Source organism: Tyto alba, unplaced genomic scaffold, assembly GCF_018691265.1.
Source record: "Tyto alba isolate M040663 unplaced genomic scaffold, T.alba_DEE_v4.0 Super-Scaffold_16, whole genome shotgun sequence".
Taxonomy (NCBI): domain Eukaryota; kingdom Metazoa; phylum Chordata; class Aves; order Strigiformes; family Tytonidae; genus Tyto; species Tyto alba.
In genome coordinates, this window is record NW_024881278.1 from 24,994,622 (window position 1) to 25,012,899 (window position 18,278).

The following is an 18,278-nucleotide window of genomic DNA, read 5'->3' on the forward strand; positions in this document are numbered from 1 at the left end:
AGCCCTCAAAGGCTGTCAGCCGGAGAGAGAGCGCTCAGAGGACACAGTATTTCACAGATTCACCCCTGAAACATGGCAGAGATCAGGCTCCAGCTGTGACACATGCATATAGCACGTGGGCTTTGCAATTGCTATGTGGTTCACTGTTATGGGAAGTGTCAAGCTATGGAAAACAGAAGGCAAGAGGGGGCAAAAATGGATTTAGTGTCTAATTCCTTCTGCCAGATCCCCTGCCAAACATATTATGCCAGAAAGATCTAATTCCTGTTCTTTACTCCTTTGAGGTCTGACATCTGTGTCATGGGCTACATGAAAGACTATATGCTCCACAGCTAGCTAGCTAGCTGTGAATAAGCAGAGATCATATGTATCTAAGAACTTCCCTTTCTGAGTAGCCCCAATGGTCTGTCTGCAGTGGAGTGCAAATTCTTGCCTTGCTGTCTCTCTTTATCCTCAGGAACAGGGGTCCAAGACACCTCTGTGTTCTGAGGTGAACAGCGGCCACAAAGCTACTCATATACACGAGAGGACCTAGGATCTGTCACAGTCCATTTGGTTGTCAACTATATTCTGATACCTAAGGGAAACATTATCCCCTGCTTTGTAATAACAAGCTTATTTGCTAAAGCTTTTTATGAGGGATGACTCTAATACTGTCTGCTTTAGTTGTTCTGCTAGGCAGGAAATCTGCAGTCTCTCACTGAAATTATAGCAAGTCCCATATTTGCTGTGTATGTTATGTAAGAGTTACTATTCTGGGCTGTGCTAAATTTAAAAGAGAAATCTATCAGGGGCTCCTACCAGCAACTTGGGCATTGAAATGTTCAGGAGGATCTCCTGCTTTGATTAGGCAGATTGTGAGCAGAAAATCAGAGTTTAGAAGCTTAATATAATTCTTGGCTCAAGTCAAAAGAGAAAATTGTAAAGCCCTAGACAAATTGTCAATGATACTGTCATTTAATCTACTTCCAGAATAAAATTTCAGTTACCATGACACATAACATTTGTAAGGGGACATATCCTGAGGCCCTTCACCAATAAATTAAGCTTCTCATCTAGACTGGCTGGGGGTGGATCTGGTGTGTAAGTGTTGTAAAACCATGGATTGTCTATGCTCAAGCCACATAGGCTTACTGGAAACCCGTGAAAAAAACCTTTCTTCACTGCTGAATGTTCATGGCTTAAGTGGGGGTCCCACCCAGACCTCGTACTGCTTCACTTCATACAAGTGATTTTTAACTACTTTTAAGTGGGTAAAAGTGAGTAAAACAGAATATGTATTAGATTGTTTGATGCTTTCACCCTAACAGCATTTTAATAAATAACAACAATAATTTGATAATTAATTTACCAGTACTAAGAAAATTAAGGAAAAAAATAGTTAAGAGCTAGATTTTCAAATGTTTACAGGCACCTAAATGTATGGCATAAACCTGTAGAAATCTGTATGTTTTGATCAATGTTCACAACATTGTGAATACAGACTGTCTCTGAAAACTTTTAGTTGAATGATACAGGACAGCAGATTGCAAAAAGACCTAAATAACACTTTTTAGAAAGTTTTAGCGAGAAGGCAGATAAAGTGAGACTCCCCAAAGGGATGATGCCGCGACAAACACGTCAATACCTGAAACTGTGACTGATTCCACGTTGCTATCTGCCCTCCTCCAGGCTAATCTCATTCTGTTCAAATCCCGCTCCAAAGGGTATGTAAGCCCTCAGAAGGTGAGGAAGCTTTCTCTCTAGTGTTACTGAGTTGCTCTGTGCCTGCTGTCTGTCAGTGTAGCCCAGCAGAAGGGGAGGCCAGTTCAAAACAGAGGGTAAATCAGGTCCCTTGGCCAGCCTCAGAGTGATATCACCAACCACCACCACAATTTGATAAATGATGGTGCTGAGCAACAGATTATTTTTCCTGAATACTTGCTTGCAATTCAGTGTTTTTACCAGAAAACGCATTATCACAGGCCAGGCTCTAGGTGAAAAAAAAGGTACCTGAGGAGATTAAATCTTGGTGAAATGCTGGGAGCTGTATTTTCAGCCGTGTGCACTTAGAAGGACTTAGGTGTAGGCTCACCCTGAATAGGAATAATGAATATTTACCAGCATGGTATTTTAGTTGTTCTGCAACCCGTGCGCTGTAGTATGAGCAGCAGTCCTGTGATGCTGATGTGGTTTCCACAGGGAAAGTGCCCTCTGATATGCTGGGGAGGAGCTGGGGCTCATCGAAACACCCCCAAAATCCCCACAACGGGGTGGCAGCTCTCTGCACCGGTGCAGCTCTCCATCTGGGCACACACCCATCACAACGAGGCACCGCAGTGGGGCTGCTGAAGCTGCTGGCCACTCACCTGCTGCACCGAAAAGCAGGCGGCCTTCCAACGCTTTGAAATGCTTTTATTCCCCTCCATCTCAAGGGTGAAGGCTTCACCAGCCAGCTGGCAGCGCTGCGTCCCTCCCACCTGTCTCCTGGCACCAGCCCTCAGGGAACACAAGATGGCGCCAGACTGGCCACGTGGCTCCCAACATGGCAGCCACGCCCGAGGCGCATCGCAGGCGGTGGGAGCTGGGCCTACCCCTGCCATGCTGCTGAGCACGCTCTGTTTTCTACAAGCAGGCTTCTCATTTGCTTCGTAAAGGCACCCTGACTGAAAGTGCTGGCTGGAAGCATCACAGAGCCTTGGATGTGAAAGCCTGGGCCTTTGGCAGGGGTGGGACAGGAGAGGCAGTGCCGTGGCCATGGCCACGTGGGCTGCGTGGGCCCCGCTGCAGGGGCAGCTCCCAGGACGTTTAGTGACTGCAGCTGCTTTTCAGGTCCATAGGAAAAATGCGAGGCCAAGCTTCCTGCCCACTCTTGTGCCTAGTGCCTCTCTGGCAGCACCTGTTAGTCATGTACCCGACATGGAAAATGGGAAGAAATGAGCTGGATTTCCTGTCCTAAAAGCTTAGGATGGGGAAAGGGATGAAGCAAACAAAACCAAAATACTCTGGTGGTCTCCTGCAGCTCTGCAGAGCCTGAACCTCTGGAGGTGGTGTCAAGTGCCATGGAGAAGAGGCACAGTACTTGCTGGGGTGCAGGCTCAGTTACCCCAGCACGTGGCAAAGGACTAGAATACCCTTGCGTTATGGTCAAGCAATAATACCTAACACACACAATGTCCCCAAATTTTCAGTTTTCACATTCTTTCATTTAAGAAACTGAATAATCATATGGAGGTCTTCAGAAAACTCATGTAACAGCTCAGACAACAAAGCAAGGCTCAAGCAGCAGGGCACGGAGCTGCTGGCTCTTTCAGGAATGCTCACACTTCAGTTGGGATCATCAAAATAATGGTTGCAACATCTAGTCAGAGCTTTTCAAGCAAAAACTTTCCTGGAGCTGAAACCCAAACATGACTGCAACCCTGTTTATCAAAAGCAGAGAGTTCCCATTGCGTTCCGATATGCTGTCAGTGTTATTGAGGCTAACTTGGATCTTGCCACTCCAAAGCATTACCACTGTAATTGGTAGCTTAGAATAACTTCCGTGTTTCAATCCAAAGAGAAGATAAACAACATCAGCCAAAAGAAAAGAAGGCTTAGACAAAAGTAGTTGGACAGAAAATTCTTACTTTTTATCTCTGAACAACACTGAAACTGTATTGGTAAGTTTCAGGTCTGTACTCTACAAATAGCTGTAAATTATTAGTATTAGTGAGAAAACTCTAAAAAATACAATAATCTCTGTACTTTTAGAACACTTTCCATTGGAATAACTCAGGAAGTAATTGCTGTTGTCATTTCATGCAAGGCATAGCTTGCCTTGGGGGTCAATGCCAAATCTGGGATTTTAATTTAGAACTTTTAACTTTCAGCCAGCCTCAGCTGTGGTCCTTGTATAACAGGGCTGTGATAGAAAATTATCCCCATAGGGCCAGTTGCACCTTTGGAAATTTCCAAGGTGGGGTTCCCCTTCATGCTGAAGTGGTGTTTAGCTATTGAGAGAACATCATCCCATGTCTTCCTACTAGAACCCTCAGAGGACTTGCATGATCCAAAATCTACGCAAACAGGAGTGGACAGGCTTAGAAGAACACTCAGTACCCCTGGAAAATCTCCAGAAGATTACATACTATTCCAGGCTGTTCCATCCTTCTGTGAAATCACCCTGCCAGAGCAGCCAGAGCAGCTTCTGGGGCAGTGGCAGGGCAGAGACAACCTCCTCATTGCTGCAGCATCCTCCCACAGATCCCTGGAGGACATATGAGTTTGCAGCAGCCCCATTGTCTGCAGAGTAATCCTGTGAATGGATCATGGAGGCATTTCTTTCCTCTACCGCTCCTCCTGAAGATTTTTCCTTGGGAAGGGATGATCTAAGCCCATGTGACTTGGGATTCAATATTTTTACCCTAATAGTAACTGTAGTGTGCTTCTCAAGTGGAAAAAAAAGAGTTTTGCTTCACTGCTGCTGTTGAGCAGCTGCTTAATAGCCTGTACAAAATATATCTCTGTGTTCAAATTCAGGCTTCTCCTTTAAGTAATTTACAAACTAGCCTTCTGTAAATGCCTTCTGCTTATTTAAGTGCCAGCGCTGCCCTCATCACTGGAGGAGGAGGGGAGAAAGCTCAAATATGAGGTCATGTTCTAGTCACGTGACTGCTGCAGCATCTGTCAATTGTGATACAATTACTGAGCCATAACCGTGCATTTATGACATTCAGACCTGCTCAGCAAAGCCCCGCTGCCTCTGGTGCCTTCACCCTTTCTGTACTTGGGGATCATTTAAAAAGTCATCTAAGCAAACCCGTACCATGAATCACAAAGCATACATTTTGGCAGTCGTGTGCTACACCAAATATTGCAATGTACCAGGAAAATCACATTCTAATTAAATCCTTTCCCTGTAAAAAGCTTCAGGCCAGTCTCTTGGGTGGGACTGTTTGGAGTGGCAAATTTAACCTCTGTGTTTTAGGAGAGCTCTGAGCCTGCTAGGCTGAGCAGAAGTGAATGCAGTCTCCTGCCTGGAGGAGCTGGGGTTTGAGATTCTTTTTCCAAACTGACTGCATGATTTTTACCTCAGCTGCAGTGTGGCTGCATAGGATATACAATCACTGGTTAAAGTAGTAGTTCTTTTCTCAGTGGCTGTTTTATGACTACAAGAATAGCCAGATCTCTTGCGGGTTATGTCACGAGGTGCAGCATTACACCAGTGTTTTTTCTCTCTCTGTAGACTGTCTTCTGTATTGCAGAATCAGAATCACTGCAAGCACAGTGTGGAGATTCCCATTGTTTACAAGTTTCCCTTTTTATTTGGTGAGCCATGGCAGAGAAGAATGGGTACTGACTGTATGCTAGGTAAGCCCCCAATTATTAGAACCACATATATATTTAATTGCATAGGGTCCAGCAATATCCTATTGGTTGCAAGTAGTAAATTCACCAGAAATGTACAAGTCCTTATAGGTGATTCCCTGTATGACACATATTAGTCACTATAAAAAACATATTATCTAAATGCAGAATTTTAAGGAAAAATATAAGAACATTTATGCCATACTAAAGTTCAACTAGCTCAACATCATCATCAACAGGGGCCAAGGTTGATGCTCAGGGAATGTTTCTCTCTGAAGAATGTTTCTTCTCCTAGAACATTGCGGGACCTTTTGGCAAAGTTGAACTCTTTCCTGGGTCAGAGGTTGCATTTGGATCATCATATTTAATAGCCAAGGATTGAATCATCTTCCACAAATCCTTCCAATCTTTTTAAAGCCCATTTATCCATTTTTGGTGCCAGAACAACTGATGGCTATGAGTCCCACAACAGCATTAAGCACCGTTTTAAAGTAATTGTTTTCTGTTTGTTTAAAACCTGCTGCCTGGTAAATTCTTTGCATTTCAGTTCACATTAGTTCACATTTATCTCATATATTAAGCACCAAAAAACTCTTGGTCACATTTAATGCGTTATAAGCTGATGCATATACATGACTCTCTCCCCACTCAGCAGTCAGAGAGAAAAGCAAGCAAGCTATTGAACTGGTAGGAAGAAGGACTAGGGTCTTTGCTGGCACCATTTAGGCTGTCTCTGATGCTGGTACTGGTGATATGGGAGATGAGCTGTACTCTAGCCACCCCACAGTGCCAATCACATACCCCCAAAAGACAGAAAAAATCCAGTGAAGGGGGAATGGCAGAAGAAATCTGGTAAAGGAGGAATGCAAGACCTCTAAGGCTCTCATAGCTACTGATTGGAAAGGGTGAACAAAGCAGAAAAGAGATCACCAACAATTCCCTTCAAAGCTCTGAGCCCCTTCTGCTTCTGAGGGCCCACTGGAGGGAAAATAAAGATACTCCGCTCTAAGGTCCTCCCCATATCCTCTAGCTTGAAGGATGCTTACCCAGGTGGCGGTGGGCTGAAGGTTAGGGGCAGGCTAAAGATCACAAGTAGATGAACATACTAAAGCGTTTGGGGCATGTGTTGGCCAATAATGTTTCAGGATGGAAATTGCAGTTGCTGGGAAATTTGTGATCCCTGAATAATTTTTACAGAACATAAAAAAATTGGCAGAGGCTAATTGATTAAGATAATATATAAGGGAGAGATTTCTGTGGATGCTGGCAAGGGAGAAGTTGAATGGGCCTTGAATACAATTTGCTAGCAAAATCCTTAGTGACTAACGCAGCTCTGATACAAGTATCAATAACAGCAAGAATGAGACCATCCTTCATAAGGCCAAATTTGAATCAGCCTCATCCAATGCTTCAGTGTTTTAATTAGAACGTGTGGTATGAACGTGATGTTTGCAATCAACAGGGGACAGGAATTGTATCGCATCCCTCGGCAGAAAATGGGATTGTCTGTCTGTAGACACTTGACATACAAGAAAATTCAAGAAAAAAAGAACAGCAGAAAACTAGGAAGGGTTTCATAGTCACTCCTAGGTATAACTGTCTACTGGGTGGCATGTAAAATGTAGCATGGAAGCTTAAGTCATTCCCACAGTATTTAATGAATTAAGAAGTGGTGTCAGGCCCATCTTCTCACTTTGGACTGTTAAGTGCAATTCGGGCTGCAGGCTGTGAGTTCTGACTGCGTCACCTGTAGGAGTTTGGTGTCTGCTCTTCTGTCCTCTGCTTTTCTCCTTGTTGCTTCTGACTCCTCTTATAATCTGCATCCCTGCAGCAGCTAGGTTTTTCTCAGACTGAAATATCCTTGAAGAAGGCAACATCTTACTATAGGCCATAACACGGTAGAGCATCGAACTGCAGCAAGGTCTCCAGGAGTTTTATTACTATGAATGCCTTCATCCGTATATGTCTTCTTTTGCATTTGATAAATAAGCTATGCAATGAGAGGGATTTTCAGATGCAAGAAATTCTCTGAGAGCTTCCTTAACAGAAAACGCATCTGATGCATGAAAGAGCATAGTAACAAGTTGGCACTGCATCTAAGCCTTCTATAACAGTTTAATTCACACCCTCTCTCCAAATGTAAATTAATCCAGATTGGGAAATGTTGGAAATCTGAAGCATTGTATGTAATTTGGTACTAGTATAGGGGTGGGGAATGAAGAATAAAAGAAAATATCCTGCTCGAGCCCTTATATGAGCATTAAGCAAATTTTTTTAAGCCTTGTAGTCTTGAGGCTAATAGTGCTGCTAACCCCAACAATCAGAAACTGAGAGTCAGACCTCAAACTTCCATCACCAGACCTGCTAAAAATTCCTCTAGTGTTTTAAACTTTACAGTTCACATTTCCACATTTTCTTCACAATCAGGCAAAAATTTTAATGAAATCAAACTAAGTTAGGACTTAGGAAATTATGACTCCAGAGCATGGATTTTGAGGAAAAAATAAATCTCTCTAGGTTCTTAATAAAAACAATATGGTAGAAAAATATGATTCTTGCAAAAAAGAGCTTGCTATGCATGCATAGGCAAAACACAGACATACAAACTGAGTCACATTTGGAAAGGCTTTGTTCCATTTGCACAGATGTACTGTAATACATTTGCGCTTTATTTTTTTTTTTTTTTAATCAAAATTTGCCTCTCTCACGATGAGTTTTTAAAAACGAGGTCACTTCCCATTAAAATGTTCCTAGCCATACCCTAGGAAAGCACAAAGGCTGGCATCCTGCAGTCAGTCAGACAGGTGGCAAGGCACTTTCATAAAAGCTTCCATTAGCACAAACACTCCTCTTCTGGTTCTGCTAGGGCTTTTTGCACTTAACTCTTTTCCATCCTCTTTTGAAAGGATGGGTGAACCAGGCCCCTAACGTGGGAGCTGTTTGTGGGGCAAGTGCATATTTGTAAAGGTGATGCAAATGAGATTGAAGGTGTTTTGGTTACTGCAGATAACCATCTGAGAAATGCATGATGTAGCAAACAGGACTGCTTGTTTCACCGTGGCTACAAGAGAAGTAAATTAATGAAGAGAGCAATAATTTTGCAGTCTTTGTGTTAATGCACCGCCACTGCATGCAAACACACAGAACTATTCTACATCAGCTCTACTGCCAAGAAAGGACTTGAGGTTTTTAATTTGGTCAAATTTGTCTATGGTTTTGGAGTATTCTGTAAGGTTGTTCATAATTATGCAGTTACTATCTCAGGGGGAAGGTGAACTAAATTACTCTCCTCTGATGTGTTTACTATATGCACTGTTATTTCTGCAAATGCTGATGTCTCTAATCAGGTTCCTCTCTACCTCTGGGTTCCTTGTGTTCAGTAGGATACTAGAGATCCACACACAGGAAGCAATGACTTTTTTATCTTTTCCAGCTAGAGGACAACCCAGAGAGTGCAGTTCCCTGTCTGAAAACATTAAGCAGAATTTTCTACTGACTTTTTGGATAATCTGAAGCAGAATGACCAGCAAGGGAACTGGGATTTGTCTGAAGTCAACAGACAAATCTGGAACAACTCATCAAGCTTGAAATTAAAAAGATTTACAACCATTACTACCAGCATTTTGGCAGTCATTCTAGTGAAAGAATGAACATACCACTTATTTCTGGGAGAGGAAGGGGGCACAAATTGGAACATGTGGGAAGATTCCCAGTTTCATTTAAGAATTCGTGAATTCAAAAACAAGCCCATTTTGACTTGGGAGGAAACAGCTCTCTGAAAATATTTTGCCTGGTTCCAATCACACTTAATCACTGGTTGCCACAGAAATCTTCCTCGGGGGGAGTGCTGGAGTTGTCTGTGCCTGAAATCCTTTTGTTCCTCTCTTGTACTGCTCAACGGCACAAAGGCCACGTAGAATTTATTTCTAAAGCAAGATCTGCTTTGTTTGGATCTGTCCACTGACCAAATTCAGACATCACAGAAGCTGATGCAACTGGGCTGACTCATGCCACCACTGAATTCTTTTCAAAGTCTATTACTATGAGGTAAAGTCTACATCAGTTTTATCTCCTTGAGCTCTTGTTTGCCCAGCATTAACTGTCACTTTCTGATGATGGTTTAATGGGTGGAAGGAGCAGTGAATCTGGTAGCCCTGCACTCATGCATATTCACAAATACATGAACTGCTGAGGTGTTTTGTCATTCCTAAATTGGCATGATAATAATACCAGTTGTCCAATGGAAAATGTTTCTTCATGTTGTTCTTTAAAAAATTAATTTTAAACGCTTGAATTGATCTTTAAAATATTTTTCCTTTGCCCTTGCCACCAGTGTTTTTTCCAGCCATCCTGGGAGGAGGTTTTTGAGGTTATGGAAATGGAAGGTCAAGAAGGTTGTGGCCACCGTTAAGAGACAGCTGTGACATATAGTTTACATCAGAGGATGGAGGGGGTGAGAGGTGTGTATCCCCTGTTCCCACTGACACCACTGATCCTTCACCCCTATTATCCTGTCAACATTACTGATGTGCCACAGCATTTCTATCCTATTTCAGAGATGTAGAACTGAAAAATTCAGTGATGAGTTCATGGTTGAGTTTTGACAGACCTTGGACTAAAGGGTTAGATTACCTGTAGTCTTAGGTCAAAACTTCGGCTTTGCTCTGTCTTTCATCCATATGCAGCTGGGATCAGAGATTTAAAGGTGGTCACGTACCATACAAAGACCCCACTCAGGTGGTACTTAAAATCCAGCTGTAAAATGTGACAGTGAGATCCACTGAGTATTTTGGGATAACTATCCTTTTTTTTTTTTTTTCTTCCAGAGATATAGGAGCTGATCTCTGTTGAAAACTGGTGCAGTATTTGCAGCTTCAAAGAGTTATACATACATTTTTAAAAGCTAGATTCTCTCTATATATGTGCTAAAGAGGCCTGTTCATCCTTAGCTGAGTGTTTTCTGACTGCCATTAAAAACAGAACCTGTGAAAGCAATAAAGGAAATGGCAAAATGATGGTAAATGCCACCACCGGTATAAAACAGCCAGTCAGCTGGAAGATGTTCCAAACCAAAACACCACTCCCCACACAGCAAAAACACCCCCAGCTTACCATTCCCTCATGCATCTGGTCCTGACTAGTAACTTCAGGACTCCCGTAGCTTCAAGTTTTTTTTCTCATCCTGAATCACAGACGAACACATTGCAGAGATGCTCTCTCAAGCCATATTTTGAGGATCAAGGAAAGAGAGAATTTCAGGTCCTTAAAGCATCCTTCCTTCTTACTGCCTGACAAAACCCCTTAATTAATGCAGAGTTAGGATTCCCTGGCAGTATCTGGAGCCCTTATAAAATATCAGCTTCAGCAAAATTCACTTTTGGAAGCCAGGAAATACTGAGTTTAGGTCAACATTCAGGCAACCTTTTTTTTCCCTCCTGGGAGCTGGCAATAAGAATAGGGAACCGGCAGTATTTGCTGAGTTGAGTATTGCTGTGTCAAATGGTAACAGACTTGGTAAACTATGATAGTAGGAAAGATGGGAGGCCATACCTCTCAGATGGGGCCACAGCCTCATCGCTTCTATGGATGGGATCAAAAGAAAAACATATATATATACCCTGAGATAGCTGCATGCCTCTTTTCACAACTGAGTTCTGTACATTGAGTCAGCTCTGGAAGACAGAGATGTGTTAGACACTGGCACTTGGGCAAAATAAAGTAGGGAAAATATTCTGTGGACTTAATAATATATATGTGACCAAATTTTGATAACTGATGAGTAATGAGGAAGAAAAAATGTAATTATTATGGAATGGTTTCAAGGAAATTGGGCCAGAGTATGCAAGTAAAGGAAGTGTCACTGTAAACACAGCCCACTTTTCCAAAGAGAAGGTGAGCCAGTGCTGTAGTAGTTCCATACTATGTTCTCTGAAAGACACTCACTGAAAAGATGAATTATTTCCATTACAGATATATTGAGGTATTGCTGTAAAAGTTGATACTGCTTTATTATCCTCTGTATTTCCCGGTTTCTCAGAGGTTTGAATTATGATGAACTCAACTTTATGGAAGCAAGTGAGCAATCTTAACCATATGTTAGCAAATCTTTGCAGTAAAGCAATGTTTTTAATAGGGACATATTTTTTGTAAATCTTACAGGTTCTTTAGGTGCTTGTAGTTACTACTGCACCACTGAAATGGAGTAAATGGAGCCCTGTGACTCCAAAGCCCTGTCCTCCATTGCTATATGGAAGGTGAAATGACTCACTGAAGTATTTGTAAGGTGAAGTTATTGACAGTGTGATGAGAGAATTCTCAGAAATTATAGTTCCACATTGATTACAACAAACACCTAAGAAGAAAATGATGGGTCTCTCCTCTCCTCCCTCCCCTCCATTTTCTATCAGGATATATATAACCCCGCCTGAGAAAATTTCCAGCATGTTCTTCTCATCCAGCCTTACTAAGACATCAGCTTTTTAGAAGCTATTAGCACTGTAAGAGTTTCTCTTTGCTCTCTGATACTCTGCTCTGCAGGCACGCTTCACAGCAAGCCGCTTGCGGCCTCATGCTCTCCTGTATATGCTAGATTCCCCGAGTCTGGATTTCTGTCCTCAGGTCTGGTTTTTAATCCCCTCCAGCATTCTCCGCATCCGAAATTACATGACAAATTGTTGAAGAGGACAGCCAAGAAAGGACTTACCCTTTCCCTCCTAGTGCCAAGTGGGTCCAGGTCCTAGAGCAAGACTGAGCAGAGGGACTGCGGGGCCCCCCACCTTCCCCTTGACTGTTCTCTGCCATCCACCCCCATTTCCCAGTATCCCATCCATCACCATTCCTTACCTCCACATGGCACTAGACTTTACAAGGCACTTTACAAGGAAGCTGATAATTGGCATGGGATAAAATATGGCTACATTTTTCTGTGTGAAACATCCTTGAGCCAAGAAATATGTTTCTTTCAGCACTTGGCTTTACAATTGAATCTTACTGGTGTGCAGAAGTTCAAATAGTTTTGGGGCTTACTTCTGCCTATCGAGCAGATGAAGAATCAGCTTCAAAGAAGCTGATGAAAGAAGTCCAGACTTCAGACCCAAACCCAGACTTCGTCAAAGGTTGGGGAAAATCCAGAGGTCAGCTTTAGCCACAGATTCATTTGTAATAAGTGGAATTTTAAAAGGTATTTTTTAATCTATGTATGTTTAGAGCTGGAGGATTTCTTGGTTAGTTGTTTTTTCCACGGAGAGAAATACTACCTGATTTACCAGAATTGATCAATAATAAATACTGGTAAGAACCAAGGGAAATAATTTGCATTGGAATTAGTACAGCTCAGTAAAAATGAGATTCGGAACGCATAGGCCTTGCAATGATGACATCTATCCTAGTAAATTAAACAAAGGCAGGGTATGCTAAGACTCTGTTGTCAGCACTGTGATATCCCTAGAACATTTTTGAGGGTTGTTTTGTGTGGAGCAACACCAGGACTCTTGCAGGGAACTCACCAACGCCAGGCAGAAGTCAGCTTTGACAAGGCACCACTCCCAGCAGGGTATGAGGCATCATTGTCACGGACACGGCCCGATTGTGTCTGCTGGTCCCAGAGACATGGATTAGGCTTAGGCACAATTTCCTTTAGTTGAAGGGGTTTTGGCTCCTCAAAGATGGCTTTCGTTTAGCTAAAATAAGAGATTGCTAAAACATTAATTTTGTCCTCCAAGAGCCACATCTGGGATAATCACAGGCCTGAGCAGCAAACTGAGACACAACACCGCAGCAATCCTGGTGCCCTGTGGAACTCTAGTGTACAGCAAAGTACAAAACTGGAAGCCTGTTATCTCACAGATTCATTGTGCAATGCCCCTAACTTCCAGTAAGGCCAGTAGAACTGGAGGATGATTTGTAACATACAAAAGATGCTCAACTTTAACCTTCCAGAACTAGACATTTCAGGGGATTAGTTTTGTTCCAAAACACATGGTGTCAGGAAGGAGTCCGTATTCCCTATGCAAATCCTGCCCTGTTCCTGTAACAAGAATACCTCTCCTGGTCTCTGGTATTGAGCCAAGGTTAAAGATCCTACGTCATTCTCCTTTTTGCTGCACCATGGTGCATAATAGCCACGCCAGACTATACGGTCTTCAGCACTGGAATGAGTCAGAGGTATGTATTTCTTCGCAACCATGAAAGGGATGTTCTGATACTGTGGTGATGTATGGAGCCATATAGGTAGCATCAGCAGAGGATATTAAGTGCTTAGAGGAAGTGTTTGCTTGCTTAGTCCTCTCTTCTGTGCCAGTGAATGGTGGTGACTCTAGCTGTACAAAAAGCCCCACTGTGATCCACATTTTGTTTCCAACAGAATGTCTGATGAACTGCAAGTAATTGTCACCAAGTTGGCCAGAGGAAGAGAACTGCTTCTTTTTGACACTTAGCCCAGTGCTAAATAGCTGAGTAGTGATTTATTCTGTTCAGGCTCCTTCACTGGATAGGGAATAGCACCAAAAGAGAGCTAGCATAATTTATTTTATAGCTGAATACTATATGTTGAAATCCCAGATTTTTCAAGAGACCTGTGGGAGGTAGGTGCCCTAATCTCACCAAGTTTCCAAGGGATTTATTCTCTCCAGTGGTTTAAATGCTTGTGTAGAAAATGGCAATATAGAATAGAATAGAAAATGAATAGAATAGAAAATGAATAGAATAGAATAGAATAGAATAGAATAGAATAGAATAGAATAGAATAGAATAGAATAGAATAGAATAGAATAGAATAGAAAATTTCAGTTGGAAGGGACCTACAATGATCATCTAGTCCAACTGCTATTTTTGTTGAACTGAATGAAACACAAACTTAATTTTAGGCATGGGCCTGGGTCTGTGGACTTCTCATGTTTGAAATTAAGTACCCTCTCAGAGGTTAACTGAACTAGACAATTTTGTTCCTTTTTTAGTTGGCTGTTTCTTTCTTTTTTTTTTTTTTTTTGATATCTCTTCTACCCCTACTTTTCTATTCATTGTTTCCTCATTCTTCTATCTCCCTCCATTTCCTGCAGTGTCCTTCACCCTGCTTTGGCTTTCCCTCTCTTTTTTTCTTCCATTTCTCCTTCAGGAAACTTCTTTTTCAACTGTAGTAAAGTAGTGTTATATTTAATGTCTTCCTTAATTTCTTAAGAGTGTCTGGTAAATAGCATGATAATAAATTTGGCAGCAAACATTAATTTGGGGGGTATTACAGGAGTCAGCATGGGATAAATTACCCTAGAGAGATCAAGAAAAAGATTGAGTAAGATCTTAAGAATTTGGGGAAAACCATTCAGATTCACAGCTATTTCTTAGGACAGAGAAGCCTGGATAGCTAGGCATGTACCCATGGTTTCTATCAACTCACTCGCTCTCCTTTTTATATGTTGTGCACTCGTTGAATTTCTTCAGGGATTGGACCATAAACTCCACAGAAGAGAAACCATTTTCCACTCTATATTTCATCAGTTCCTATTCAAATCAAACACTTTCCTTAATTAAGGACATAAGACTCTATTGTGCTACAGCAGAACAATTATTAATAATAGTGTGGCAATACAGTATTGCAGCAAAATCAGATGAATTCTTGGAACATGTATCTAAAAGAATCGCAGCTCAGAAGTGGACAGCACTTGTTGGGTGGTTATACTTGGACAATGATGTTGAAACCAGGGCACTTCATTACTGAAAATAATGACAAACAAAGAGATATCAAGGGGGAAAAGGTATTATGAGTTAGAAGGGAACATATTATCTTACTGCTGTAGTTTAGCATGCCGTGAGCATGAGGGAGCGCATAAGCTGTGCAGACGATGAAAATTCAGTTTTATGAACATTTTTGAGATATGTCTTTGTCCTAATTAGGAATGCAACCTGAAAATTTTGAAATCCATTCAAAAGAACATCTAGAAGAAAAGTGAGGCTGACTGACTGAAATGTTTAACGATGTCACCTTTCCATTTATGTTACACTATATTCTAATACTATGCTAACTTATATTAAAACCATAGTGATTTGGAAAATAAAATGTTTTGCTCTGAAAATATAAAAAATGGGTGCTTTGAAGCTGCCAGAACATTTTTTCTGACTTTATAAAAACATTTTAATGGAATTCACATGATTTCAAAAACCACTCACCTCAAAGGAGCTGCCTTTTCCGAGAAAAGGGTTCCACTGATGTATTTTCTTTGACCAGTTTTAAAGCTCCTGCACTAAAGTTATTAGGAAAAAAGCACAGAATAGCTATTATGACACTTTCCAGTGGCTAGTGCCAAATTTATTTTTAAAACATTGTATCTTATTCTCATCAATGGGCTTTAGTTTTGGTCCTGGTGCCACAGTTTTGCTACTGGCAAGGCATGTATAAAGTCCACTAAAGACTCCCATCTCAGTTACATCCCAGCAAAAAGGAAGGAAATTATTCAGGGTGGTTAGTGAAGTATCACGTGCTCTAAGAGTGTAACAGAATAAGATGAGACAGTTCAAGAGACCTGTGCAGCAGCCTTCCACGTGGTGGACCATACTAGGTTGCTCCCTGAAAAGGACAAGTGATGTTTCCCCTGCTCGCAACTCTCAGCCCCATTCTGGGAAGAGGGAGGACAACTACAGAACAGCAAAGAGCCAGCATGCTCTAGCAGTTGGATGACTACAGCAGGTGACCTAAAATGTGTCATTCTGTTTTAATCTGGTTTTATATACTGCATGCCTTTGCTTGGAGACATGACCGTGTTCATGAAACAAATTACGAGGGAAGCAAGCACACAGTTGGGACCCTTTCAACTGAGAGGAAATTAGTACCAGTGCTTTTGTAAATGATTAAAATAATATTTGGGATAGAGTACAGACTGACATTCAGAAGAATTGGATCTGCAGCTACTGAATTGCCTATCCATTTTTGGCACATTAGAAATATGTGATTAGTTTCCTCTGTATTAGCTGGGATACATAAACATTCTCTGCATTACATAATCTTGGATAGAGAAGTAAAACTGTAATGATCGGATTCATAAATTGTAAAAATGGCATTCTCATCATTTATGACAACAATAAATCATTCTGACCAAAAGCCAGGCTCATGTTCAGTCGGGTGTTACCTTCTGCTGCTTAGGGACAGCTCTGCTCGAAAATGAGAGATTGATTGGTCTGAAAGACGATATGCTGCAAACAGGGCATTCAGATGACATTGCCCTTTTCACTGACTTTCCTAAAGACTTAACATTCCTTGTAAGTCTAAAAGCTTTTTTGGAGAATCATAAACCACAGCTCCAATCTTGCACAGACAGGCATGCCTAAAAAAAAAAATGGACTTTTGTGGGACTAATTTGAGTGTTTTTCATGCACCATTTTGAGCTTTGGCTGGGATGTGGCATTTTTAGGGGTGTTTCCTCAAATATTGGCTACTCCCATGAAGTCATTTCACCCAAGATGGGAAGACGTCCACCTCTCTGGTGAGACGCATGGCCACTCTCTGGCCATGCACATCAATCTGGTGACAAGGTGAGGCACCGTGGCTTGTCTGGCAAGGCGAACAAGAGGATGTGGACTGAGAAACGCTGGAGTGTACTCACAACACAGAGTGGCAGCACCGTTGATGAAAATAACCACATTGTGTAAATTTTGATGTTAAATTTAGAGACATGTTAATAATTGAGATGGACAGATTTATCTTTTCAAGCAGCACCTATTCCCTGTTTCCATAGACCGCACAGGTCTTTTTCTGCTTACTGAGGCCTGGCTCCATCACTTTCTCTTCTGGTTTTCCTGCTGCTGGTAACTCACATGAATGACTTCGTGATTCCACTTCACGGTCCCACTCCATGTTCTCACTTGCAGAAGTCTGTATACCCCAGAAACTGTTTCCAATAAATGTTTCCCTTCTGTCATCTAGCTGCGTGGTCATCTATGGGGTTTCACTAGGCTTGTGTCCTCATAGGCTTCCCATTCTTTCTTAGACCTTCTCCTCTACACACCTTCCTCCATTACTAACCTGAATTATTTGGAACAGGCCTTATTTCTAAGGGTAATCTAGCAGTGTTTCTTCTCCCAGTGGGTGCTCAGCCTCATATGTATAAAGAGGTCTTACAGAAGTCCTGCAAAGCAAAATTTTAATTCCTAAAATTAAAAAAAATAGACTGCCTAGCACTCATACGTGATGCTGAAATAACTGTTCAGTGCATAAGCTAGAACTTGCCACAAACTGTCCTTAGAAATTAATTTTTTGTGAAAAATTAGATTGAACTGTTTTTCATTTCCTAACAACTTTACAGTAAACAATAAAAAATAAAAGTACATTTTAAACATTACTAAGATGGTAAGTTTCCTTTTAACATTTCATACTGTTTTATTTTAATACCTTATGAAAGAAGTTAGGGAAAAATGGTTAGATTTAGTGTCTTTAATATTTAAAATAACATTTGTCACAGGTAAGTAATTATTTTAACACATTTTTTATATTTGCACTTCTGAAAAATGGAAGGGTATTGCACAGAACAGATTCTTCATCTATCTAAAAGAAGGATGTGATTTTTGGTAAGTTGTTCATTGTGCCATGATAAAGCTGAGTTGAATTTTTCCACGGAGCCACACCAGTTGACACTGGCAGAGGCTCTAACACATTCTCAGGGAGCTGCAGAAATTCAGAAAAGTTTAAGAGAAGAAATCAATTTCCAGGAACATTTGGTGAGTATATTCTCCTTATTGTTGCACCCTCCTTATCGCACCACTGTGGGTGCTTGCTGGCAAATAACGTCTGCAAAGGATGAAAAACAAGCACAAGAAATACGCCGTGGGTGAAACCGCCTGAGGGCTTCTTGCAGTCCTGTGCCCCTGCGGGTGATTCCACAGAGCCGTATCGGCCGTGGGGCTCCTGTCAGGTTTTGTGGGGTCCCACTCCTGCAGCTACGCAACTCCCCGTGGCTGCGCGACCC

General features: G+C 41.6%; 1 protein-coding gene across 4 annotated transcripts in view; it reads right to left on the bottom strand.

Moving 5' to 3' along the window:
* LOC104356805 overlaps positions 1–18,278 on the bottom strand; it is a 115,025-nt gene that overhangs the window by 94,639 nt on the left and 2,108 nt on the right. The window contains exon 2 of one of the 4 annotated variants that reach the window (XM_042789318.1): positions 15,490–15,563. The exons of the other annotated variants lie outside the window; for them this stretch is intronic. The gene's annotated coding sequence lies outside the window, so the exon portion shown is untranslated. The remainder of the gene's footprint in view (positions 1–15,489; positions 15,564–18,278) is intronic. 4 annotated transcript variants of the gene reach the window in all.